This window comes from Rhinichthys klamathensis, unplaced genomic scaffold, assembly GCF_029890125.1.
Source record: "Rhinichthys klamathensis goyatoka isolate OS25496 unplaced genomic scaffold, OSU_Roscu_1.1 h1tg000098l_1, whole genome shotgun sequence".
NCBI lineage: Eukaryota > Metazoa > Chordata > Actinopteri > Cypriniformes > Leuciscidae > Rhinichthys > Rhinichthys klamathensis.
Genome location: NW_026606637.1, coordinates 1669738 through 1680905, shown reverse-complemented (window position 1 = coordinate 1680905; position 11168 = coordinate 1669738). Strand labels below are relative to the sequence as shown.

At 41.3% G+C, this 11168-nt stretch overlaps 1 long non-coding RNA gene across 1 annotated transcript; it reads right to left on the bottom strand.

The window, feature by feature from the left end:
- Window positions 1–1270: 1270 nt before the first annotated feature.
- Window positions 1271–1570, bottom strand: LOC130086592 (uncharacterized). The gene is made up of 2 exons (XR_008807234.1): window positions 1423–1570; window positions 1271–1338 (listed from the first exon to the last, which is right to left on the bottom strand). It is a non-coding gene; the product is annotated as an uncharacterized LOC130086592 (long non-coding RNA).
- Window positions 1571–11168: the final 9598 nt, after the last annotated feature.

Here is an 11168-nt window from a genome sequence, read left to right as displayed (position 1 = left end):
GTGATGTAATTTTATTTTTATTTTTTTAATAAAAACACATGTCTGTATTAAAGAAAAAATGATTGATAAACACGTAGGCCTATTTAAAATGGAATTAAATACGTACTTTGTGTGTCTTGTTCATTATATTTATTTTCATATAAAAGCAACAAAACTTAAATTACATCCAGTTTATTAGCAACACCATGCACAAGCGTGAATCCCGCGATATCCACCTTTGATCTCACAGGTGTCTGATCCACTGCAAGAAGCGAGATCTGTCCGGCTTGCCTGCGCTTTTTTCACTCCTCCCCTCACTGCAGCCGCCTACTCTCGCATACATTTCAGGCGAGGCAAGGCGCATCTCAAACAAGCCTATTGTCTGAAGCCTAGCTTAGCACAAAGACTGGATGTAAATGGCTCCAGCTAGCATACTAATCCCAATAAGTGACAAAATAACGCAAACATTTTCCTATTTACATGTTGTGATTTGTATGGTCAGAGTGTACAAATAACAAGGTCACATGAGACACAGCCATCTTTTAACCGTATAAATATTGGGAATATTCTCAGAAGGCGAAGCACTGCTACTTGGGCGGAGTGATTACCGCAGCAGTTGGAGTAATAGAGTCAGCAATTAGATAGTAAAAGCATAGTTTACAATCATGGGTGTTCGCTGTATTGTAAAGAGCTGCGACAATAAACAGGGGAGACCAGGGGTGTATTCCAGAAAGCAGGTTATGTGACATACCCGGGTATGTTTAAGAGTAAGTAAGCGGATAACCTCAACTTTCGGTTCCAAAAACGGAGGTAACTTTCAGGGTATGTTAGTAGTCATAGCAACTCACTCTCTGAACTTAACCTGCTCCGGAGCAGGTTATGTTCCAGGGTTAGTTTGTTTCAGAGAGGTGACAGAGCATGGCGTCCCCTGACCATTTTAGTTACATATAGCACTACTTAATCTAACCCTACTTTATACAGTCACAATAATTTTAAATGTTTCTAATTATATAACTTTCAATTTCAGGGTTCCCAAATGTGATTGGGTGCATTGATGGAACCCACATTCACATGAAAGCTCCTTCCATCAATTAAGGAGACTATGTATATAGGAAGTCAATGCATAGCATCAATGTGCAGGTGACAATAGATTTTTTGGATGCTAAATGTTTGGGTGTTCAAACCATTAAATCACCCTCATCACTGGTCCCCACTAACTAGGTAATATGTGGCCAAGAGGAACCCCCAGTGAACCCAGTAGACCAAAGAGATGGCAGGGTGGTACAAGACATGATTTGCCAAAATCACTTTAATTAAAACCAGTTAACAGTCAAGTGTTGTTCATTGTTTCTTTATTTCCTGTAACAAAAGACATTTGTATTTATTGCTTTAGATTTCATTCAACAACAAATGACAGATTAATGTTCACATGCTGTTTCCCACCTTAAGCTGGTGCTCCAGCAATTCAATTTCAAGTCTGGCCTTTTTTAGGTTAAGCCTTTTCTCCTCCATTTGAAGCTGTATAAGGTCCATCTCCATGTCACTTTTTCTGATTTGCTTTTAAAGGTGGACCTTATACAGCTTTTTGGCAGGCAAATAGAAAGACTGAAAAAGTCTGTAATACAAACCAAATATTTAAATGAGGAAGGAGAACTGCAGAACATTTCTTACACTGCTAAGATTCTGTGTGGAGGTAGATGGACCCTCATCTGTATTAAAATCTCCTGCCATATTCTGTAAAATGACAATGACAATTTATTTATTCTCTTGTGTAAAAAAGGGGGAATGCATTCTATGCATCATACCTCTATGGGCCTCCCCACATTTTCTGTTTCTGTCACAGCAGAAGTGGTCTCTTCATCATCATCCTACAGTGAAAATAAGGAAGGATGCTTGGTCTAGCAAACAGAAAACTAAAGACAATAATCACTTACAACAGTGAGAGAGTGTGGTGTTGCAGGAGGATCCAATAATACAATGTGGCCATCAGCAACTGCAAGATAATTAAACCATGATAATCATGCATATTCAATTCTCAATGTATATTCTTAAGCAAATACAACTAATAAAGAAGGACATTAGGAGCATCTAAGTACTAGTAATAAGATTACAGTATACAGCATTTGCAGTCAAAGCAGCATGCACACTGCACAAGTGAATCAATGACTGTAAAATGAATTCAAAATGCCTTTTTAAAATGGTGACAGTGTTGATGATTTTATTTATTAAAACACTGACAAAAACAGTGTAAACATCAATAAATCATAAGTATTAATATGGTACACCTACATTTTACTAAGCCACTTGTCTTGGTAGCTGAGTCTGACGAACTGCCCCCTGGAATCCCATCGACCACAGGTCGCCCTTTATTAAGGGACAGTGCCAGCTCCTCAGCTCCCTTCTTTCTATTGGCTACATAGAAAACTAAATTACATTTAAAACTAAATTAGTATTAAATGTCAGTAACAAGTTTAGAAAGTTTAGAAAATATTACCTTGCTGGAGAATGTTTTTGTGTTTCATTTTGACTTGGCTCACACTTCTTCTGGCTCCAGAAGGATTACACCTGATAAAACTAGAAGCCAACATATAACTAGCCAATTATGTGCATTACTACTGTAATATTAAGAAATGTATGGAGGCCAACAAGTAAATACTTGTCTATTTTTACTACATGCCCCCAAAGAATTTTTGCGTCACAAATTATGAATGGGGTAGGCTATTTTCCCCTTTCATTCCCAGCAAACATTAGGACGTGTAATGACCGTTGAAAAGACGTCCGTCCGAGACGTCCCGTCATGGTTGAAAAATAGTTCCAAAATGAAAGTTGAACCGACGTCTTTTCTGGCCGTGAATTCCACGTCTTTTCTGGCCGTGAATTCCACGTCTCTTCAGCGCGTCCCTGGACGTCTAAATGAGTCATCATTTGTGTGTTTAAATGTGTTGCTGCATAATTTAAGTGTATATAAGCCTGCATTTAAAATAATCACACACATATTGTGTAACATCGTGAAAGGCAATCAAGTCTTAAGGTTTACACATCTTGACAAAGGTTCTAAAAAGGTCCAAAATTGGTCCAGTCAGACCTGACCGTCAATAAAACACGTGTACATCACAAACAAGAACACATGATTTGTGGACATAAGAAAAAAAGAAGCATGTTCTGATTTAGCAAATTTTATTGATCTTGAACAGCCAAAATGTCTCTTAATATTTTTTCAATGTTTAACATTTGTTAACCAAACTAAAATACCAATTACAAAATACTGAATTATTATATAAAGGGATAGTTCACCCAAAAATGAAAATTCTTTCATTTACTCACCCTCATGTTGCAAACCTGTATGAGTTTCTTTCTTCTTCTGAACACAAAAGAAGATATTTTGAAGAATGTTTGTAACCAAGCAAATAGAGCAACCATTGACTACCATTATTTGAGAAAGATTAATGGGAAGCGACATCTTGGTTACAAACATCTTTGTGTTTAGCATAACATAGTAATTTATTAGTAAATTATGACAATTTTCATTTTTGGGTGAACTATCCCTTTAAACACATTGTTTGGCTCAGTTTTTGTATCCACCAGCTGTTCCTGGAGCCTGTTTCAGGTGTTCTGCCATTGCTGCATCAGTTTCAGAGTCTGTAGCATTTGGGCTCCACCTCTTCACAGCATCTAAGGGAAGAGAATATATATATATATATATATATATATATATATATATATATATATATAATATATATATATATAAATATATATATATATATATATATATATATATATATATATATATATATATATAATATATATATATATAAATATATATAAATAAAATGATAAATTTGAGGTAAATGATATGCACTTATTTTCAAAATATTTTTGGTCTACAGCTAAATAAAAAGAACAAAACATGGAACAAGATGAATGAATCATGAATAAAACATTAGAAAAAGGTAATCAACATGCATTACATTTTATTTTATTGTATAAAATATGTTATGCTTTTATTTTTAAAGCAGTTACTGAAAACATACATGTTAAAATCCAGCTAAACATTTCATTCCATTTCAGATAATTTACTTTCTGAAAGAAACTCTCAAAAGGCTACATTAATAAGTTACAGTAATAACTTTGACTGTATCATTAAACAATATACTTGGTATAACGTTACTGTTGTTGTATACGTTCAAAGTTACTTTTAGCCTACTGGCTAATTTTAGCCAAACTCAGTAAATTTCAGTTGACAATGTGGGCATCATTTCTTTCTGTTCATTCATGTCACACAAGTAAACCTCAAGCACGTTAATCTAATACAAAATGTACTTACCAAACAGTAGATTTTTAATAATACTATCGACACAACTCCATCCTCTCCTCGTGGTTGTTCAAAGTTCTAGAATCTATGAGAACGCGTTAACATCTCGCGAGATAATCTATCCTATCGCGGGATGCAGTGGCTTTGCAATCACTTGACTATACTGGGCATTTTGTGATTATAATTTATAAAAACAAGATAAAGTAGATATATGTTCTTTGGTATATAAATTGTGTATTTCATAAAGATATAACAGGTTAAAATAATGACTAAAATGCAGTGGCTTTGCAATCACTTGACTATACTGGGCATTTTGTGATTATAATTTATAAAAACAAGATAAAGTAAATATTCATTTGTATATAAATCGTGTATTTTATAAAGAATTATAATTCCTGATAATTTGTTTCTGTCTTGCTAGACTAGACGTGCAAAAGACGTCAGTGGAGTATATTCACAGCCTGACTAGACGTGTAAAGGACGCCAGTGGACGTCTTCACAACCTGTTAAAAACTTCATGGGCAATTACATTAATTATTGCAGTATTAACCATGCGAGGATTAGCGTAGCTTTTGCATATTTAACAAGGATTTCATAGAGGGTCATGATGGACTATAAATGCACGTGGAAAAGACGTCGCCAGGTGACGTCCTCTCACCCGATACACTAAACATAACTACACGTAGCTATAAGTTAAAATAACAATTATACATGCCACTGTAGACATGTACAAATGTATCTGAATGCATTTTTAGGAAATGTTCTGTGTTACATATTTTTACCGATTTATGACGTCTGGCCGCAACTATTTTTGGCCAGGGACACGACGTTGCCGTCGGACCAATGTTTGCTGGGTAACTACACGAGCTAAAAGTTAAAATAACAATTATACATGCAACTGTAGACATGTACAAATGTATCTGAATGCATTTTTAGGAAATGTTCTGTGTTAAATTTTTTACCGATTTATGACGTCCTGGCCGCAACTATTTTTGGCCAGGGACACGACGTTGCCGTCGGACCAATGTTTGCTGGGTCTGGGTTACCAATAGGAGGTTGATTAAACTAACTCAACATAGGTGTTTTGGAACCGACATACCCAGAGTAAGCAAGTTTGGGGTTAACCAACCAAGAGTTTAAGGTTTATCAGACGGTAAGTTAACCTTGCTTTCTGGAATACACCCCAGGTAATACCATGATGTTTCATAGAATTCCAACCAAAAACACTGACCTGATGAATCAATGGCTAAGTTTCTTGCTCTGGATATAACGTTAGATCCAAACACACCTGAAGAGATCATCAAGGACCATCGTGTTTGCTCAGTACATTTCACTGAGGACGACTATTTAGAAAAAAAATGGAATTTGCCACACGGACCATGAAACGTGTGCTGAAGGATAAGGCCATCCCATCGATAGCACAGACAGGACAAAATGGATCACCTGCGGCTGCGGCAAGTGTTCCGTTATGTTTTTAGATGACTAGCCTACTGTAACAGTGCCATTGGCCAGATCTAATGTAACGTTAGTGACACTATTATATGAATAGGGTGGTCACTACTATTGCAGTTGTTCCCGGCGGTCTCCATGTATCCCCTATAGGCACCATTCACATAGCGCCTAAAAACGCGTAGAAAACGCTAGGCGCGCCGCGTTCTCCTTTTCCCAAAGCGCTAGGGTGGTTGCGCTCCGGTTGGTTCTTGTCACGTGACCTACGGTGCGCTTGCGGCATTCTGAAAAGTTGAGATGTTTTTATCTCGATGCGGCGCGGACTAACTAATGTTAGTATTGTTTTGTCACGAACGCGCTCTATCGCCCCAGTAACAAATGAGCGGAGAGGAGCTTCTTTTTTTTTTTAGAAACAGTGAACTTGTCCAGTATTAGTAGGCTGTCTGTGGGTTCATTGTGCAAAAACAATTTGCCTTGTGCTATTACTTTCCCCTTATTCTAGCCTATTGTAATGCAATTATCTAACATTACTGTATTATATGCTGTTGACATTTGGTTCAGCTGTAATAAATTGCATTTAAAATATATCGATTCCTGTAATAATAATTCTTTATTCGTGTTCTGTGATATTTATTAATCAGGATACGTTTTTGGTTGGAATTCTATGAAACATCATGGTATTACCTGGTCCCCTTATTCGCAGCTCTTTACAATACAGCAAACACCATGATTGTAAACTATGCTTTTACTATCTAGTAATTGCTGACTTTATTACTACAACTCTGAACGAACTCTCTGCTCCGCAGATGGGAGTTTTTACTTACTCAAACATGTTCTGAGGGCAGAAAGGAAAATGATTGGTTTACAGTTTCAACCAATGAAACTGAAGCAAAGGCGGGGTCAAGACGTTTGAACGTGCGGAGGGATTAGTCCGGCTCCGGGGAAACAGATGTTTGTGGGAGAAAGAATTGCAATTGCAAGGTAAGTGATTTTACTATATATTTTGTTCAAATTAATCATCCTCTAACGTTTATTAGGATAATCAGCGAACATTAAAATGCACAGAACTAATAATCATCGTCTACATATCGTATTCATGCATTTTGATTAGACTGTTTCATCAGTCGACCGCCACAAAACTGCTTATGGTGTAAATGGTGTAAAACGAATCGGTTACCTAACGTAACCTCGGTTCTCTCTAGATGAGGGAACGAGTATTGCGTAAGCTAGCTTACGCTACGGGAAAGATTCATCTTTTCTGAGAATTTGAAGCCAAAAAATTATCCTATAATTTTGTATCCATTGTCAACGCAGTTCAGCTGCAGCAGACCATGAGCGGGCTAGCTAGCAGCTCATTGGTTCGCTCACAGAGAACTGCTTAAGCCTATGAGGAGACGCGAATAAACTCTCGACCAATGAGAGTCTGACCTGCTCTCATTGCATCAGAGCCCGCCGAAACGGGCGTGGTCAGAGAGTATAAATTAGCGTCCCAGGCTGTAAACTCTGGTTTTCATAGAATGAAGCGAGAACGCTAGGGGCACAAGCACGGCCAGGAACACAATACTCGTTCCCTCATCTAGAGAGAACCGAGGTAACCGATTCGTTCTCTTACGAGAGGTTCTCTCGTATTGCGTAAGCTAGCTTACGCTACGGGAACACCTGGTCAACGCCGTGCGTGCTAAGCATCCACTATGAGTCCCAGGGGAGACCCCGGGGAACCCTTATGAGTGGGAATAATTATATGTACCTGTGACAAAGGCCAGCAGAGCGGGCCGGAGATTGTGTAGTACATAAGCACATCATAGAGAGGGACAGAGCGAAAACCGGTCTGTGTGAATGACTCCCCATAGTGCAGCTCAACCAGAAGAGCTGTAACATACTAGACTGCTAGTAGTTTAGCCTGCAAGGCGGGAACTTCCAGATTGTAAAATCTGACAAAGGTGGAGGGGGAAGCCCATCCCGCTGCCACACAAATGTCATGAATGGAAATTCCGCTGGACCCTGTCCACGATGAGGCCATGCCTCTAGTGGAATGAGCCCTGATGCCCAGAGGGCATGGCAGGTCTTTTGATGCGTATGCGGCTGCAATGGCATCAACTATCCATCTGGATAGAGTCTGTTTCGAGGCGGCCAACCCCTTGGTGCACCCACCGAACGAAACAAAAAGCTGCTCGGATCGTCTGACCGGAGCAGTGCGAGTAATGTATAATCTCAGGGCCCTGACCGGACACAGGAGATTAGAGTCAGATTCGCTATCGGATGCAGGCAGAGCCGATAGGGAAATAACTTGTGCCCTGAACGGGGTACCAATCGCTTTTGGGACATAACCATGTCTAGGTTTGAGAACGACTAAGGAGTCATTGGGCCCAAACTCGAGACAGGAAGCGCTAATGGACAGCGCGTGAAGGTCCCCCACACGTTTTACTGACGCGAGCGCGAGCAGAAAAACTGTTTTGAGCGAAAGGTATTTGAGGTCCACGGTGTTTAGCGGTTCGAATGGAGGGGCTTTCATAGCTTCGAGAACTATGGAAAGGTCCCAAATCGGCACCGAAGGGGGGCGTGGGGGGTTCATCCTTCTAGCTCCTCTGAGGAAGCGGATGACCAAGCCATCTTTGCCCAGTGACTGGCCGCGCCGGGGTTCAACGAACGCTGCGACGGCTGCCACATACACCTTGAGAGTGGACGGGGACCTGCCCTTGTCCAACATCTCTTGGAGAAAAACTAGCAAGGAAGGAACCTCGCATAACCGTGGGTCCAAGTTTCTGTCGGTGCACCATTTAGAGAACACAGACCATTTAGACGCATAGAGCCTTCTAGTAGAAGCCGCTCTAGCCTGCATGATCGTGTTTAACACTCCCTCTGGCAAAGCAACGGGTAGTTGTTGATCACCCACGCATGTAGCGCCCAGCGCTCTGGGTGGGGATGCCAGATCGTGCCGCGAGCTTGGGAGAGGAGATCTGCTCTGATTGGAATGGGCCACGGGGCTGTCTGTGACAGCTGAGTGAGCTCCGGAAACCAAGTCTGACCCTCCCAACGCGGGGCTATGAGGAGCACCGAGTGGCGTGTTTCCCTGATTCTCTGAAGCACCTGTGGTAGCAGAGAAACCGGAGGGAATGCATAAAGCGGGTGGCTGGGCCAGGTCTGGGCTAGCGCGTCCTCGCTCTTTGAGAAAAATATTGGGCAGTGGGTGTTCTCTTCTGAGGCGAAGAGGTCCACCTCTGCTCTGCCGAATATTCGCCACAGCTTTTGGACTGTAAGAGTGTGCAGGGACCATTCCCCGGGGGGAATGGGGTTCCTGGACAGACTGTCTGGACCGTCGTTCAGATGACCCGGCACGTACGTCGCTCTGAGCGAGAGCAGGTGACACTGAGACCAAACTAAGATGCGTTCTGTCAGCCGGAAGAGATTCCTGGATCTGACTCCGCCCTGGCGGTTTAGATAGGAGACCACGGCTATATTGTCCGGACGGATCAGCACGTGGTGACCATGAATGCGCGGAAGAAAGCGCGTGAGCGCGTTCTCGACCGCCAGCATCTCCAAACAGTTTATGTGGAGGAGGCTCTCCTGAGCTGACCAGGGGCCGAAGGCCGGTGAGCCCTCGCAGACCGCACCCCAACCCGTGTTGGATGTGTCTGTCGAGACGACTTTTCGGCGAGAAAGGGTCCCCATGGAAACGCCCCGCTGAAACCATTCTGCCACAGTCAAGTCACCTTTATTTATATAGCGCTTTTTACAATACAGATTGTATCAAAGCGCTTCACAGTGATAACATGAAAACATTATAACAAAAACAATATAACAATATAACAAAGTTTGTTTCTAAAAGAAAATTGCGTCAACGTCCACCTTAAGTAAGGCAGATCAATAATATTATTGAATATTAAATGTCCCCAACTAAGCAAGCCAAAAGCCAAGGCAACAGTGGCAAGGAACCAAAACTCCATCAGGTGACAGAATGGAGAAAAAAACCTTGGGAGAAACCAGACTCAGTCGGGGGGCCAGTTCTCCTCTGACCAACGAAGGAACAGTGCATGATTCGGGCAGCATTACAAGTCAGATTGGAATAGGAACATTTAGAGTATTTATCCATTTCCATCTTTTGGAAGTCCAAGTAATCATGCCGGTATTAAGACGAGTTGTTGAGGATCAGTGCCGTCCACCATAGAGAGTCCATATCGCCCGTGTTGAGTCGTCACTTCACAGGCTTTGTGATTGGGGCATCTGAAGTCTCCGTGAGAGGCTGGATACAAACTGGAGTTGACGAACGCCATTTTCTCGGGACTCGCGTCCCGAGATAACAGCAGAAAAGCAAAAAGGGAAAATAATTAGCGTAGCTGCTGTTCATAATGATGATTTCCATAACACAGGCGTAAATGATAAAACATGAAGACAGTGACTCGTGCGTCCCAAAATCACCCCCCTCCGTCCCCCACTCAACTCAGCCCAGCTTACTGACCTCTACGTCCCTCCTGCTGCTGAGACCTAACCACAATCTCACAATCTCTCCGCAACCTCTCCGCAACCCAACCATACGCGCCAACCCGTTGACTAAGGCTGTGGAGCCCCACTGGTGCGTGAATAGGCAGTTTCAGTGGACAACGGTTCCGTATGGCATACTACCTACCGCAACACAATATCTGCCCAACCACCCGTCATTCACGCAATACACAGGAACGTAATGACTGTAAATACTGTGCAACCTATACAAATAACTTACAGTCTCTTCAAGTTTTATAGTATTAAATGCATTTGATCTGATTCAGCAGTGGTATAAGAGGTAAGCATTATGTAAATGCTTGGCTAAAGAGATGCGTCTTTAATCTAGTTTTAAACTGGGACAGCGAGTCAGAGCCTCGAACAATATCAGGAAGGCTATTCCAGAGTTTTGGAGCTAAATGTGAGAACGCCCTCCCTCCTTTAGTGGACTTAGATATCCTAGGAATGACCAGAAGTCTCGAATTTAGTGATCTTAAAGAACGCGATGGATTGTAGGGCGATAGAAGGTCCATTAAATACACAGGAGCTAAACCGTTTAGGGCTTTATAGGTCAGTAATAGTACTTTATAATTGATACGGAACTTGATAGGTAACCAGTGTAGAGATGATAAAATTGGTGTTATATGATCATATTTTCTTGACCTAGTAAGAACTCTAGCGGCTGCATTTTGCACTAACTGTAGCTTGTTAATTGAGGATGCAGGACAACCAGCTAATAAGGCATTACAGTAATCTAGTCTCGAGGTCATGAATGCATGGACTAACTTTTCTGCATCAGAAACAGATAGCATGTTACGTAATTTAGCAATGTTTCTAAGGTGGAAAAAGGCTGTTCTTGTAACATATGAAATATGATTTTCGAAAGACAGGTTGCGGTCTAGTATAACTCCCAGGTCTTTTACCGTAGAGGATAAAGTAACAGGACATCCTT